Consider the following 18875-nt stretch of genomic DNA (forward strand, 5'->3'; position numbering starts at 1 on the left):
TTTTTTAAACTTTCTTTACTTGTTCACTATTTTTATTTTTAAATTCGACCGTTAATTTAACGCATGAAGTTAAAGAAAAAGATGTAACATTTTTACAAAGTAAACGAGTATTTTACTAACTATTTTCGTAATGTTTAAATCTAACCGTGCTTTGTCGTTGACTTATAATTATTATTCGTTGTCATATAATGAGAATATATGAGAAACGGAAATTTTGCTAAAAAACTGAATTTAATTGAAAAACCCTAACCTACCACTAGAAACATACACTAGTATAAAGTATACACTGCGTTACTATGATCTTTGTTAATGACGAGTTATATGTTATTTTAATACAGTAAATAGATTAATTTACGCTAATTTTAATAGAATTTAATTATTATACATATTTAGGTTGGGGAAAACCGTGGAAATCAACCAAGTTACATTTTCACGAAGGAAATACCAAGTTGGCCAGGAGAATTTTCAGTAGAGTATTATTAGCGGTATATTCCGTGAGAATAGCCAATCTTTTCTTTAACGATGTACCAGACGCAAACCGATAAAAACGTCTGCAAATAATTACAGCACACACTTTGGTACAATTCCAATATTTGGTTTGTGGATAGAGTTTCAAATTTACCCGAAATAAAATTTACGTATCACAATCTATACTTTGTCGACTTAATCACTAAAACTTATGTAAAGACTTAGAGTGGTTTTAGACGTCGTTAAACGATTCAAAGAAAAAACAACTTCACAGATTCGTATTTTTATGTATTTATTAAGAAATAATACAAAAGCCAAAAGGTATGGGTCGTCATTTATGGGTTCTTACTGCCAGAATATTGTATTTACGATATATATTTTATTGTTAAGTTTCTATGAGCATTTGATCCAGACATAGTTAAAAACAGTTTTTCAGGTATTTCACTTTTTTTAAATTTACTCTCTGCTCTTTTATAAAAGTTGAAAAATATATCTTCCACAATAACAACTATTTAAAAGAAATGTAAAGTTGAAGGTTTAAATTGTTTTTTTAATTTATTGAATTTATGTTTTTTAGTGGCAGTGGATTACTCCCTAATTCTCTCATAATAACTGATAATTACTCCCTCCCTGCTAAAGCCAATTTCGAAAAACAAAAAAAAGAAAGCAAAAAAATATATTAATTCAAGCGGAAAGGCTGATAAACGGTTTTAAAAAAATTAGTAGTACCTCTTTAAAAATGTGTCAACCTTGTTATTTTTAAAGGTATACTAATAATATTCATTTTTTATAAACTAAAAATTAAGTATTAGTAAAATTTTCTTACAGTCCCGAAAGTTTCTTCCGGGATTGTAGCACCTTTAAATGTCCCTATCTCTTCATTAAAGTTTTAATAGATATCCTAGTTATCATACAAAATGTAATCATTATAAGTTCAAAAAATGACTGAGATATGAAGTCAAATAGAAAGCACCATTTATTTATATACACAAAATTTTCTAACATAGATTTTATTCTCTATAATCAGGAGTCTCAAAAATTAAAAAAAAAAATATTAATGACAGCTGGGAGGGTAAAATGTATTATATTCTTTATTTTATGTAAAAAAGGAAATAAATACTAGGAATTATAAAAATGCGTAAAAGTAAAATCTTATTCTATATACGTATAAGGATAAAACATACTGAATACACCGCTAAACTCTGTTATAAAACTTAAACACGTATACAACATATTCACACATGCACACAAAATTGTATATCAGACGTAAAATATTACACATAAAACAGTTTTAATGGATAATGTTGCTAGGTGAGGTAAAGAAACACCTGTTGAAAAAGCAAGCAAAAGCTTTGTATTATCGTATAGACTATAGGTCGATATTACAGGTTATTATCTTGTAACGCTAACAATGTGACCTAAATTAATGTTAATATGCTGGTGGTTTTAGCTATAAATAAGGTGTCGCACACATATTCACACTAGCCGTACACGTGCATACAACCCACACACGTTCGTAATTATTTATATGGATGTTTATAATTATTTTTTAAACGAAAAAATACAATTTTTAGTTATATTTAATTTCTTAAATTAAAATTAAATTATTTAAAAATATTCTGATTACTGATGGAAATATATGTCATTTCTGAAAGGTTTCAGTTTTAGATTTTCTTTTTTTAAATTCTTCAAATATATAACGGTCTCCCCCTGATCAATAAACATTTTAGCCAAACCCTCAACCTATAAATTTACCGTTCATTAAAAATGGTGTAACTGCTCGAAATCATTTTGGAAAATGGAAAGCTACCCAGAAAATAAAATCTTTTAAGTAATTTTCAGACACCCAAATCTTTAAATTAGGGTAAGAGAAAATTATATATATTCATGAAAAAAATTACTACGTAAATCTGATATTTAAATATTTCGTATCTAATATGGATGACTTTCAGACCCATCCAAAAAATATAAAAAATTAAGTAGGCGCAGTAGTCTACAAAGTTAATGTTACTAATAACATGATCATTACAGTACTTATACCTTACTATTACCTACATACAACAGTAAATGTAGCAGTTATTTAAAAAAAATTTTCAACGAACGAACAGTACGTTATTGAATTCAATATGGATGAGTGTGAACTCTTTTTGTCTCGGATTTGGATTAAACATCGTTAAAGGATTACAAAAATACATGAAATGGCCGCAATCGGATGTCAAATTCACCTCAAAATGGCTGCCAAAATTAAAATTTTGTAATAATCAATAACTTCGTAATAACGGTGTAAGCTATCAAGTTGATTCAAACGCAATGATGTAAGGTTTATTAAGATTTATATCATATATAAATATCATTTTTGTAAATCAAGTGTCAGACCTCAAAATGGCAGGAAAATTAACTTTTTAATAATTAAAAAAAATAAAATATTCCATAAAACCGCCAAAACAAGAGATAAATAAATTATATAGTTATGTAGCGTAAGAAGAATTTAGAGATATTAACTTTGTTAGAAATTAATTAATAGTTGAGAAAACAGTAATAATAATAAGACTGCTCTTCGGGAAAATCTTACTAGACCTTTCAATGATAACTAGTCCTTAATGTCATTTTGTTCCGATATAATAATAGCTGCATTTAAATTTTTAATCAATTAAAACAAACGTACCTTCAGAGTGTCACACAACAAAACTGAAAAGATTTCAGGACGTGTTATACGAATGAAGATAATGAAGAACGTTCATGTAAACACGGATTCGAAAATGCTTCATTTTCAAAAACTGAATTGATTCGTATTTTGGTTTACAATTATAACACATTATTTTTCTGCCATGTTCCGGTATGTTTTATTTTTAATAAAAGTCAAATTTCTTTAATTCTTGTACATGATCAATTTACGTAATGTATATAAATTTTCTACACATTTTGCTGGAAAATCTTATTTGTCTACTGACAATTTAACGAAGTTATCGTTAACCAATCTGAATTGAAGGTTCCAATGGTTAAGATGATTTTATGCTAATTTTACTACATTATTTTACGTTATTTATTTTCAATTTTATATTTTTACAAAGGCCTTTTATTTTCCTTTTATTTTCAAAGTGCAAGAAAAAAGTGTCCCTGGATATTAATTTTTGGATTTTAGATTCTTCGTATGTAAATAATGTTTCACAAGTTAGTTTATCTATAGCAAGTTTAATTAGCCATTATTCGGCCGAAATTATGAAAAAATTCTAACTTATTCAAACTAGTGGCCTCTAATTACTTTGTAGGAATATCGCTGCTCCGCAGCGTTACACTTACAAAGTAATGTTATATATTTTAAAAGATCATCTAAAATCCTAGTGGACCCATACTGCTCCGCAGCGTTGTTATTACAAAGTAATGTTATATATATTTTTTTTAAACTGGTTAAAACCTTATTCCATTTACAACACGTCTCACTCCCTACCACCTTGTTTTTCTCTTTCCTTTCCTACCACAGGTAAAATGCGTGCTCCAAACCTATTTATAGTCCGTCCAGACGTTCTGCTGGACGAATCGGGCTGATTATTGTTTTTATTCTGCTCGCAGATACGTCATCAAACAATGACAGACCTTCAAAATGATTTTATTTTGAATAACAACTTCGGAAAATTACTGAAGTAGTAAATGAAAGTTTTTGAGGAATTCTCTCAAAACTTGGGGTCCAATGACGCTTGATGACATGTAGATGTCATTCCGAGTAGAATAAAAAAAGCCAACCCGATCCGTCCTGTAGAACTTCTAGACGGACTGGAAGTAGGTTTTCAAGCCAATGTTTATAATATATAAAATTAATTAATTTAGCAGTAGTGGAGATGATATCCGGCTGAAAATAACGTCATCGATTTTGTGCAATAACTCCGTTTTTTCGATTGATTTTCAAAAATAAGGTATCATTTTATCTATAATAAAAGGCTTAACATTGTAACAAACGAAACATATTTTTTGATAAAACTAGCGATTACTGAGCAGTATTTTTTTATTTATTGAAGTGTACATTAGAGAAGACTCATAGTTAACACTTGTGCCAAATATTATATTTCCTCAACCCGATCATGAGATAAAATCTTTTTCTGGCGTATAGAAGGAAAACAAAGAAAAATTTCCATTTTTTCATTCAACATATTTGGATCATTTTGATATGTAGAATCCGAAGTTGAGTTACCAGGTACACCTTTTTGTTACACTCTGTATACATAATGTAAAATTTATTTGATAAACAATTATTATTACTAGTACTTATTAAATATTACTTTAATTAGTAGCTACAATTCCTTCATAAAAGCTTTTCCCAATGAAAGTTAATTCTCTGAAAAAAGTGTGATTTGCGTAAAGGATCGCTTTACTCTTTTTATTAGAATCTCCTAATATAAAAAGAGTTGTCTGTATTTATTAATTTAATCGTTTTTGGTAAAAAACGATTGAAGTATAGTGTTAAACACTACGTACAGTGTTCAAAACGAATTGTTTATTCGTAAGTTAATATTATTTTTTAATTACATTTGTATTTATACTGTTTTGTCAGCATCTCCTGAAGATGATGTTTATTAAACAAAATGGTTATTTAGTTTTTAGATAACTAAAATTGTTTTGGGATTTTGTGAACGATTTTTTAATTTTTTCTGGTTTTACAATTAATTTTACACGTAATTTATAATATTTTTAATAAAATAAAAATTATAGAACAAATATATTCTAAAGTAAAGAAATTATATGTATAATTGGTTAAATGAAATCGTGTATCTATCTAAATTTAAATAACCTGATATGAATGTATTACGTTTGGTGTTGTATCAATTAATATGGATTACAGTCCAAATCGAGTTATAGTTTACACAAAATAGTTTTAATAAAAACGGTTACATTTATTTATTCATTTTTCATTTGCGCAGCCATGGAAAAACGATTAAAGTAAGGAGAGGATACCGGTTTATATTAAAGCACTGAAATCTGCTAAAAGTTTATTGAAAAGGAAATTCGTGTTAAAAAGAATAATAACAATAACAACATAAAAATAACAATAATTCCTGCATTGTATTTTATAATAATATTAATGGATAGTTACTTTACAATCATGACCTTGAAACTGAGATTGCAAATTAATTAAACAAAAAAAAAAAAAACAAAAGATATTCTACACCTCATGATAATTATATTCTTTTTTTATTATTTTGGGCGTAAATTGCTTGCATAATTTTAACTAGTATTCTTTTTTCAGTGAATTTTTTTGGCCGAAATAACCATACAAAAGGATTACAATTTTGAATACAAATAATAATTTTTGCTCAATTTAATTCCCAATTCCTTTTTTTCTTCTCTTTTTTTCAGTAACTCTTAGTTGATAATTTGCTGGAATGTATTTCCTACTTTGTATGACCTTTAATAACAAATATTACAATCAAGTATCAAAATTATATTTTAATTAGATTGAGATGTGAATAGATATCCCTGTTATTCATTATCTCAAGACAAAACAATTTTATCACTAAGGAAAACTGAAATTCGAAATTAAAAAAAAAATTCTAAAGAAAAGTAATTGAAAATTTTATTTATTTTATTACTAAAGTAATATTGAAATGTTTTTTTTTTTTAATGATTTAATTATAAAAAAGTATTCTCATGAATGGAGGTCCAACCTCTGTAAGGAAATTAAAAAAATACAAAACTTTTTGGGAATAAACTAGTTTCTTATAAATTGTTTTTCTTTAATTTCAGTCTCTTAAAAACGTCTACAAAAATCCAATCCAAGCACAAAATAGTCAAAACAATGGCAGAAGGTAATTTTAATTTTCATTTAAATTAAAAAAAAAGTCCTTGAAAGAGTGTTTCAAATACAACTTGGGAAAACTTTTTTCTTATGGATTTCATATTGAAATGTATTCTAGTTAGTAAATACAAAGATTTAATAAATAATATATATATAAAAGGGAAATAAATTGTATTATTATATAATACATACAAATATATTCTGTACGTTATTCCTAATTTCCCGTATGAATAAGGAAGTAAAGAAGCAACTATCAAGGTCCCAGAACCTTACCGCATTCCCTTGGTCAAGCTCGGAATTTTGCATGATTTACGAGGATTGTCCCATAAGTAATACACTGTGCGCATGTGCGCAAAAACGAAGACACGAAACGACTTGCGGCAACCATCGAGGATGTATAGCCTGCGAGTTTGCAGCGAAGTTGTTCAGGTGTGTAAGCCTGAAGTATCACGAAGCAGATCATATAAGTTGATCTGCATTTATTAAGTGCATATTTATGTCAGTGCATTTCAAAGAAAATAAACTCGGATCACTTAATACAATTCGAACAACGCACATATATCAAAATCAAAATTTATCAATCGTTACGGGAAGTGTATGGAAATATTAATTAGAATATGCACGACCAATATTAGTAGATCAATACATAATTCGAAGAGGTAATTTAAAATTCGGTTTCAGAATCAATTAGATTTCGTAAAAAGTATGGGAATGTGAGATATAAATTTAGCACTTAGATGTCTAACATTAGAAAGCAGGTTTCAAAAAAAAGGCTAAATACATGAAATCTATAAATAACGAAAGAGCATTAAACAGTATAAAATTAAGTAAAATGTTTAAGATTTAAACAAAATTAGGAATTAATTATGGAGAAAAAGAATAGTATTTTTATAACAATCAAGAAGTTTAGAGTAAAACTGAGTCAAGAATTTAACCATTCAATAAACTTTTTAATCTGTTTATGGAAGAAACGACAAAATAATTGAAATAAAAATTTGAGAACGACAATTCGAAGATAAAAAAGAATATTTAACATTCACTAATGTTATCATTATTTTTACTGGAGCTAAAAATGACTTAGAAGTAACGAATATTACGGGTTCATCGATATAGAAATAATTAAATTTGAAATTAAACAAGAATAAATAAAAAGGAATAAAATAAAACAAAAAAAAAGTAATGAGAAATTAGAAATTGTTTAACTTAGTTATTAAAATTTAAAAAAAATGGATGAATTAAACAAGATACCAAAAGCAGACTTGTACATACCTGTAGAGGTTTTACCTAGAATCAAATCTGTTGGCATCAAATATAAATTTAGAATTTATAAGTAATTTTTTTAAAAAAACTGTTAGTGTTTTGTGGCGCACAAGGCTAATAAAGAAAAAATTATAAAAACAAATATTTGGTGATACAGGCTAATGTTAACAACTGGGTTGATATAGCGCAAAATTAAGAGCGTTTAAGGCAAATTGGAAAAGAGAAAATATTATTAAAAGAAAGGATAAAGTTAATGGAATATGAATTGAAATCCAGGATAAATTTAGTATTAGAAGGAAGTTGAGTGAATGAGTGAATAAAGTAAAGGAAGACAAAAATTGTAATTCATATGTTCTAATTTTTGTCGAAAGTCTCATATGAATTTCGATGATTAAAAAATATTTAAATACTAATAAACATAAAATATAGAGAAATGGAAAAGTGTATCAAACCAAGGCCCAAAAAATAAATATATTTAAATAAAATCACTGGAAATTCTTTTTAAGTTCCGTTAGATTCGAAATAAAAGTAAAATGTTTTAAATTAAATCTTTAAATATCTAATTTCTATGAATAAGGTGTCAAAACTATTTATTTATTGGTTATAAATAATATGGAGTAAACACCAATAAAAAATAAAATCTTAAAAATGTTAAAAATATTATAACAATAATGAATATTCTTACGCCTTCTTGATGAAATAGTTCACTACTGAAGCTCTCAGAAAAGGTTGTACGTGGGAATATGGAAATGGAATTTTGTAGTATAAGAAAAATGTCGTGTCTTCTGACCTTCGTACCCAGGACCTCCGGATGAAAGGCGGAGACGTTACCATTCTCTACCATGGAAATCGGCGAAGTAATATTTATTAAGAAAACGTTTTAGCTCCCCATTAATGTAGTAAAAATAAAATATACGTATATCTTAATATATATAAAAAATACAAACGTAGAATACCGACAAAAAACTTATTCAATTCTTCATTAAATTTAGGTTTTAAAATTTAAATTACCCCATCGGGTAGTCTAGTAGTAAACTCGTCGTCGTAAATCAGCTGATATCGAATTCCTGAGTTCTCAGGTTCAACTCCTAATAAAGGAAGTTGCTTTTATTCGTATTTGAATACTAGACCGTGGATACCGGTGTTCTCTGGTGGTAGTGTTTCAACTAACCACATGTCTCAGGAATAGTCAGCCTAAGTTTGTTCAAGACTACACATTTACCGGTACAGTTACATTATACTGATATGTCGCTAATAACTTTAATTATATATGTGACAATAAATAAAAATATTTCTAAAAAATTTAATTGAATTCATTTTATTGAACAAATTAAACTTTTTTTAAAATTTTATTAGGTAGATTTAATAAGAAAGATACCTACTGTAATGGGTCCACGATTCGACTTCCGAAAAATGTCGACATATCTTTGCGTTTCACATCCCCCAGACCCCAAAACCACCGTCAGTTCAAAAGTTTATATATATATATTCAATTTTCTTGTGGACACGATAACTGCCGTAATTTTGCGCCAATCACTTTCAAATTGATACATAAAATATAACGACCCAAAATCTCGGTCGAGTTCGTTAATGGGCAAAATCGGACGTGGGGGTGGAAATAGGGTAGGAGCTTTTCAGAAAAAACAAAAAATATATAACTTTCTTATTAAGGAAAATATCGAATTCGTTTAAAGTTCCTACTATCTTTTAGACAAGGGCCTACTTCTTTCTTTTACTGTTTAGCTTCCGGAACTACCGTAAGGTATTACTTCAGAGGATGATATGTATGAATGTATTGAAGTGTAGTCTTGTACAGTCTCAGATCGACCATTCGTGAGAAGTGTGATTAATTGAAACCCAACCGCCAAAGAACACCGGTATCCACGATCTAGTATTCAAATCCTAGATATTTATCCTGGATAAGGGCCTAAAACTTATCCAAGTAAAGTTTTTTGATGTCACGAACCACTGGCCCAGGGAGTGAAAAGAATGGTGTTTCGAAGACAAAAAATCATACTTCCCTTAATAGGCACAGTATCAAATCGGTTTAAAGTGGTCGTTAGTCCTCTAAACATTATCTGAAACTTTTGTCTGAAACAATTTTTTATATGACCAACCCTTACGGCAAGGGATGACCAAAATATTGCTGGAATTGTAATAAAATGGGGTATGTCGTATGCTAAACACGTGAAACTTTTTTCATATGCAACCATTGTAATTAATAAATTTGAAGTTTTTCTTAACTTTAAGGTGGAAATCTTTTTTATTCCCCTACTTAGCACCGATAAAATTTACCTCCGCCTTCCGGCGTGCCGAAAGGGATTTTTTTTAAAATATTTATTGTAGTGTTTTTAAATCGATTTTATTATTTACTTTTTTTTAAAGTAAATTACAGTAAATTCTATTTTTTAGTTTATTTTTTATTTTATTTTAAATGTGAACTGGTGCAATTATAAAACTGGTATGAAAAAATTCCGTTCACAAGAAATGCAAAGTGAGAAGGGTATGTTTTCATAAAAAGAGTACAAAAGGAATGAAGAGAAACGTAAAAAGATTGTTACCAAGTGTGAGGTAAGGTTGTCTGGAAAGCATAAACATTTATTATTTTTGCAAATTTATAAATTTTCCTACCAATATTTTCGATGAAGTATTTTAAATGTCGTATATAAATCTGGCTAAATATTTTAACGACTTAGAAAACGAATACTACCCTATATATTACTTTCTTTAATTTTTTAATTTTAATTTTATAATTAATATTTTGTATTTGTATGAATGATTTAGTTCATGCTAAACTTGTGTTTAGGATTTATTTTACTTTTTATATTATGCAATTGTATCTTTATTATTATTTATTTTATTTTATTGGCTTGATGATATCACCATATAAGCTTCAAGCTTGTGCGTCGGATGTGGAAATGATATATTATAGCGTGTGAAAAATGGCATGCCTGATCGAGCATGGTTTTTTATTATTAAAGAATGAGATGCTTGAAAATAGTATTCGAAAAGAGATTAGCTACAAAAATGATTAGTAACTTTTTTCTTAATTGAATATTATTTGTTTACCATAAGCGTTTAAAAGTTTTTGTTTTTAATAAGTGAATAGTCTATAGAATTTAGTAAATTCAAGATTTAATATGTGAATAATTTATAGAAAATATAGATTCATGATTCTCCAGTACATACCATTCTATAAATTTACCTAATTTTTCATCAAATCAATTTATGTGTTAATTATTTACTTTTTTACTTATTTACATTATTTACGTTAACCTTTTTTAATAGTTAACGTAGAGCGAGTGTTTTTTTCTTTCGGTTTGATAGAAAAGAAAAATAATTATTATTGTTATTGAAATTTATGGAAAAATAAATATATTTTCAAATTTTCTTGGTAAATAATTTAACTTTTTATCTGAAGAATATTTCATTTATCTGATATAAAATTTCGAGATTAACAGAGGAAAGAAACCAAAAAGAAACTACGAAACAAAAAGAAATTCACTGATGCCGGTTCATTTCACCTTACCATACATTTTAAAAACAAATTTGATGTGGACACAACATGACTTTCTTGTACGCCTATTAAATTACATATACTCATATTTTTAAAATGAAAAGTGCAAAAAATTTTATTTTATTAATAACTTCTGATATTTTTTCGTTTTTTTTTGTTATTGTTGAATTATTATTTATTGTAATTTGTTTTGTACAATCGGAGGTTAATGATTATAATCAATATATTTAAATTAAAAAAAAAAAAGTTAAAAAAAGAAGATGAAGTCGGATTTGAACCGATGTGCCTTCTTCTTGTAAAGAAATTTAATTTTATTTAGCTATAATTCTAGAATTAATGAAAATAATAATAATAATAAGAATTAATGAAAATAAGTACCATTTATGATATATCGTTGAAAACCTCTCAGTGAGGCCATATTACTTTACAATATTTATTACTTGTTACAACAGTCCTAAATCCAAAATTTCAACTTCCTACGGCTAATAGTTTTTGAGTTATGCGACATACATACGTACGTACGTGCGTACAGTTGTCATGCCGAAACTAGTCAAAATGGATTCAGGAATGGTCAAAACGGACAGTTCCGTTGAAATCTGAAAACCGAAAGTTTTCGCTATCACAATACTTTACTTCGTACAAGGAAGTAAAATCAATAGAAATGCAATTAAAAATCCGCTACTTTTTTTTAAATTGAATTAAAAATACTGCATTGATTTTTTGATAAATATAATGAGATGATTTAATAAAACTTAATTATATTGTGGGCATTTAATAACCTGTTTTTTAATCTTCTACCTTAATTTTTAAGATAAATCACATATGTGTAAGATAAAGTCTACATTGAAACATTTTTGATAATATTTCTATAATTATGAAAAATAATCGTGTTTTATTATTCTATTTTCAAGTAATTAATTATAAACTCCTAAAATAACTATTACATTGATACAATAAAAGCATCAAAAATATTTTTTTCATGTACACGTGAAAGATACATTTATTTCTATTAATCTAACTAAAATATTGTAGTAGTTTGTTTTTGTGGGTGCGTAAAGGAAAGCAGAGGCGGATTCCCCAAGCGATCGTTTCTTTAAACGCCCACAACGACCTTATACTATACTGACTGACTCATTCAATCTGACTGCGTTATTCGATGACGTAGGACGATGAGAGAAGAGGTTACACCGCATCATTCTGACAAATCCCCTAAAAATAACACTTTTGTTTTCTTTTAAACAGATGATTTTGTTCTATATGTATGTATTAGTAAGCTAAATAATTTTATTCTGTTTTAATACCTCAATCTGTTATATGACGTAATTAATTATCCGAATTGTAGGATAAGATGTTTTATAAAAATGAATTAAATGAAAACAAATGACACAGATTATTTATTTTAAATAAATAATGGTATACACGTATTATTTATTAAACATTTTAATCAGTGTTTTCTTTAATCATCACAATTATTTTAATGCAGCGTTTTAAGTTCATTTGGAATTAATTTTTATTTGAATCTGCTATGTAAAAAAAGTTGTATATGTACGTTTTGAAGTAAAAAACGTCATTTTAAGGATTAAATAGTTTGAAAAATGAATATATATATATCCATCCACATACGCGCGCGCGCGCGCGCACACACACACAAATATATATATTATATATATAAAAGCAAATTGCATCCTAGAAATAGAATATCATTAAATACCTACATAGATATTTCTGCTTTTGCAGCATGAAATATTTTTATTGTAATAACTTAATTATATTTATGCCTACAATTTTTTAATTTAATTACATTTTAACTAATTTGTTATAATTAAAAAAATTCCGGGATCTTACTGGTTATATTACCACCACTTCTAGCTAGCGTATTTTTCGATAGACTGACCGACTTCCATTCACTTTATCTTAAAGTGAGTAGTTTATGTTAAAATCGTATTAGAAATTAAAATTCTTTAACATAACTACAATTACTATTATTTGGAGATATATTACAGTTTTACACAGGACAATCCATTTTTTTCTGACACCAGAATAGTGGAATAGTTTCTAAATAAACTGGTTAAAATACAAGCAAATAAATTTACAATCTTTTATCATCTTATATTCCTATTTTTCTTAATATTTTCTAATGGAGCTTTGTTCGTTTTTAAACATTACACTAATCACTGAAATATCTCACCAAATCGTGTGCATTCATGACGTATCAGCTTTAATAAGTGAAATTCTATATCAAGGCAGAAATAAATAAGACCCAATTTCCGTTCAGAAATGGTTGAGATCTCTGCAAGAGTACTTAATGAATATAAAAATAGGAAAAGTAGGGAATTTTAAAATTATTAATTAAATAAAAAAATACACACACACAAACAAATTTTAGTAATTTTCATCCCTATTTTTATCTCAATTTTCAGAAAATTGTGACATCAAAAAAAATAAATAAAAATAAAATTAATGTTAACATCATTTAAGGTTCCTTTGCCTAATAATTATAAGAAGTATATACAATGTATTATTTACTGTAGAAAGGGATAAATTAATTTTTTTTAAGAACATATCACATTCTGATTTTCAAATTATATTTATCACAAAAATTAAAAATATTTGGAAGTACTAACGTAAAAATAATTCTTATCCATGCATCTATTAGCTTAGCTCGCTGTCTCTATGTCATTTCTCCTCATTCCTCTTTCTCTTTTATCATGACACAGGTTATTATTCTTGAGAATTTAGTATATTATGACTTTTTTATATATAAGCAGCGTTTTTTTAATGTCTATCCAGATTTTAAATAAAAATTAAAGTAATTCTGAATAATTACTTGATGAACTTAAATTTTTCATACTTTAATATACCACAGAAAATATGCTTACGATCAGGAAAACACAAGATCTAAATATCAAAAACCAGGTTTGGCCAGCGGGTAACCCATACAAGTTCAAAGTCCGTACTACGTTATCAGTACGCTAGTCTAGTCTAGTACTAGAGTTAGAGTTAAGGTTAGAATTTGTGGAAAGAGGTTAGGGATAAATTACCCAAGATAGGTACTTTATTTTATTTATTATACTTCATTTTTTTGGTTTATATATTTTTTTTTATTTTTTGAAATTTTTAATACTTTATTTTTTATCAATAATTAACACCAGCTCGTACGATACTTTGCCGAATTTAAATTAAAACGGAAATACAGTCACTACAAAGAGAGAGTACACCACATGTTTCGTGATATTAGTCATGTGCATGACGGATAATCGGCTTACAAAGAAAGCCGTCAGCCATCTTCAACGGCTGACTTCGAGTCCGACTCTGACGACTGTTAGATTAGTTTATGGTTTATTCCTCTCCCCACTAAAATCTAACCTTAACCATAACCCCTAACCTCTCTCCACAGAACGGATTAGGATCTAAAAAGGTCACCATAACTCACAAAACTGATTGCTAATTGACTACAGTACTGATCACGCGGTGCGGGCTTTGACCTTGCACGAATCACCCATTGTAAAAACTACTTTCCGACATTTAGATCTTGTGTTTTTCGTGATCCTAAGCATATCGACTATGGTGTATTAAAGTATGAACAAAATTTAAATTGATCAAGTAATTGCTTAATTCGATAATAAAATAAAATTTCAATTCTTAAAATTTTGTTTCCGAAATTGGTGCCGATTATAAACAAACGGGCGATTCAAAAAGGACTTCACAACTTTAAAAGCATATAAAAATTTATCTAGACAAATTACAGATTCAAGTGCAAAATACATCTCATTTCATAGAAAAACACATTAAGTTTCGACTCATGTAGTTCATTAATCCGAATTCGGCCACCGGCGTTCTTAAAAATGGATACATCTACTACTGCGGGAACGTGCTCGCTGTGTGTTTTGGTTTCACTGTTTGCAGTCAGCAACTGTAGTTGAACGTAATTTTCGGTACAGAGTACGATAGGGAGCGTCCTAGCAAGCACACAATTTACTTTTAGCACCAAACTTTTGTTGTGACAGGTTGTTCTGTGAAACATATGAAATAGTAAATACGCGTTCCTGAAGCTGCTGTGGAACAACTTAGAGAAATCTTCGCACATAGTCTAAAGAAATCAACTCGACGTGCGTTAAGTGAGACTGGCAATCTACAAACTACTGAACTTGAAGCCATACAAATTAACCGTGATTCAACACATTACAGGAGACGACAAAGTTGCTCCGCTGTATTTTCGTTTTGTTGAAATGATGGATGGAACTGCAGACAACGATACATTTTTAGACAATGTAATTTTTAGTGTCGAGTCAAGGTTTCAAATCAGTGGCAAGGTAGGAAACACCTACAACTGGCGAATATAGAGTAGCGAAAACCCTCATGAAACTTTGCAGCACATTCGTGATAGCCCTAAGGTCAATGTTTTTGTGCCCTAAGCAAACTAAGACTGTATGGCTCGTTCTTCTTCTAGGAGGCAACCGTAAATGATTTCGTTTATGGTGACCTTTTTAGATCCTAATCCGTTCTGTGGAGAGAGGTTAGGGGTTATGGTTAAGGTTAGATTTTAGTGGGGAGAGGAATAAACCATAAACTAACCTAACAGTCGTCAGAGTCGGACTCGGAGTCAGCCGTTGAAGATTGCTGACAGCTTACAGATTCGGTCTCATTATATAGAAAAACACATCAAGTTTGTCATTCAACGTTCACTTTTTTCTACATGGTTTCCATTTATAATGCGATATACATCCCACCTAAAGTCGATTTTATTCTAGACTGTAGCCAGCAATTAGGGCGTTACTTCTGCAGCTGCGGCTTTAGTTTGAAGTCTTAGCTCATCAAGATCAGCAGGCAAAGATGTTACATAAACCCGATCTTTAATAAAACCCCACAAGAAAATGTCTAGCGAGGTCAAATCTGGGGAGCGAGGTGGCCATGCAGTTGGACCTTCACGACCGATCCACCGACCTGGGAATCGAGTATCTAGAAAATATCGGACTTCTAGGCGGTAGTGAGGTGGTGCACCGTCTTTCTGATTATAATGGCGTCCATCTTGGTCATCATCGTCTAACTGAGGAACTAGAACATTTTGAAGTATGTCCAGCTATTTGGTTTGGTGACGTTTATGGTAATTTAAATGCCAATGGGTTATGTTACCATATGTAGCATTACTTTTAATCGGGAGAAAAAAGTTGCTGAACTGAATATAATGAAATTTAATTTTGTAGATATGATTTTATCGTTTACGTAATATAAACAAAACAAATTATAAAATTACAGGTGTTAAAGAAAAAAATACAATAAATCAATGACCAAAATAAAATAGATCTTGGTATATAAATAAAATGAACAATGACTTAAAAATAAAATTGTGGATGACGTGTTTAAAATTATTTGATATATTTTAAATTCCTAGATCGTTGATTTAGGATTACATAATATTAATGATAAATCTAAGCTGAAAATCATATGTATTCAGAGTATAAAATTATAATAGCATAATCTTACAAAGTTGAAATACTGTACTGGGTTTTGTATTTAATCCGGAACATTTTTACGAGAAAAAAATCGTAAGAAACATTTTGGAATTGGAATATCAACATGTTAATTGAGTTATCGCTGAAATTTGATTATTTTAATTAAAAAGATGTCATATTGTAAATAATAAAATGCTTAAAATTTTATTTAATAAAATATAATTCGATTGAAAACAGTCCCTGAGATAAACTTAGTTTTTTTTAAATAGATCACGCCCAAAAATGTTTGTGTTAAATTTAAAAACTGAGCTATACAAAGCGATGTAACTAGCAAAGCGAAAATTAAAATAAAGTAAAAAACGGAATTATCGATCATAATTGATGGTGGAAGGTTTAGCTCGTGCCAAAAATAATCTTATGTATTAGTAACATTATATGCCCTGTTTCTAGGGACACCAGATATCAGTGACGCAGAGGAGGTACGTTGTCCCTACCGTTTACTACATCACTACTTTTTTGTGTAAAAATATTTTTGTACCTAGTTTTTTTAATTATATACAATAAATACACCAAAAAACAATATTTATAAAGAATACCCGTTAGGAGTTAATTAGGTGACAACCAACAACCCATATTATTTTTAGCAGTTATTCTGAACGCCATTTTGAAACGCGAAATTTTATGAAGATCGTAACACAACGTTCCGTCTAAAAGCAAGGAACTTACTGCAAAATTTCATTAAAATCGGGAACGCCTTTAGCTGTAAATGAGTCACAAACATAAAAACAGACGAAATATGAGGTGAAAATCGCTTTCGCTCGTTCAAATTATCGTTTAAAGATTGAAAATTGACGTTATTTTTTTTTTAATTTTTAAAAAAGAACGCAAGATGTATTTATTCTGATGAAAACAACTAATTAAAAATATATTGAATAATTTATTCCATTTTTCAAATATGTATTTACGTTTAAAACAAAGGAAAAAATTTGATGTGGACACTTGTACGGACTTCCTTGTACGCCTATTAAATTATATATACACATTTTTTTAAAATGAAAAGTACATAAAATTTTATTTCATTAATAACTTCTGATATTTTTTAATATTATTACTATTATTGTTATTATTGAATAATTATTTATTGTAAAGCTATTTTTACAATCAGAGGTTATTATTAATAAATTAATAAATTTAAATTAAAAAAAAAAAATTAATTTGGCTATAACTCTGGAACCAATGAAAATAAGTCTCACTTATGATATACCGTTGAAAAGCTCTCAATGAGGGCTTATTACTGCATTTTTTTTGGAGTTTGGGCATTTTTGGACACTTTTGGTTGAATCAATTGCAATCAAAAGGGGAGGTGGACAACCAGATGTTACAACAGTCCTAAATCCAAAATTTCAACATCCTACTGCTAATCGTTTTTTAATTATACGAGATAAATACGTACATACGAACAGATGTCACGCCGAAACTAGTCAAAATGGATTCAGGGATGGTCAAAATGATATTTCCATTGAAAGCTGAAAACCGAAATTTTTCGCAATCGCAATACTTACTTTACTTCGTACAAGGAAGTAAAAATGAAAAAATGATCGTTTAATAAACTTCCGGTGAAATAAATATTGTAATAATATGAAATTTATATTATGTGTTAAAAAATACTGTTATTAATAAATTTCATATACCATTACACTGATTTCATACTGTTACATGTGGCGCCCAATTTGGGGAGTCAAAATCCCGTTATTATGTAATTACATAAACATTTCCGGGTTTTTTTTCAATGATTTTCCTGATAGACTTCCCGAAGTTAGTTAAGGCCTTTATTTATATTACACTCGGAATATGCACTCTAATAAAGTCATATAAACATATTTCAATTTCTATTTGCTTGAATACTTTTCCATTGAAACTTTAATCAGAATACACCTCCAGTATGAAAATTACGAAAAATAACAGTTTCCTTTAGAAAAGAATAGAGTCGCATAAGAAATTAAAAAAAGAAATATATATATATATATTAAGTTTAAAATTTTATTTGTGTTTATTTTTTTATTATTAAAATTGTTCATAACTACATCCTTTTGTGCTTTCATGGAGTTAAAATTATATTTGAAATATTTAAAACTCTTTTTTTTTTATAAAAACTGTTTCAAATGTTGAGTTTAACATTGTTGTAAGACATATTTTCATACATAATTCTAGATCATTCTAAAGATACTAAAATTGTATTTTTGTGTAAAACAATAAATTCTTTACTTTTTAATAGTTCGTAAACGTATTAATAATAAATATGATGATATACTAAATACAAAAAATAAGCTATGTTAAATGGTTATATAAATAAATTATTAAAAGTCTTAAAAAAAAGAAAATTAAATCA

This window comes from Lycorma delicatula, chromosome 4 (assembly GCF_047948215.1).
Source record: "Lycorma delicatula isolate Av1 chromosome 4, ASM4794821v1, whole genome shotgun sequence".
NCBI classification, from domain to species: Eukaryota; Metazoa; Arthropoda; class Insecta; order Hemiptera; family Fulgoridae; genus Lycorma; species Lycorma delicatula.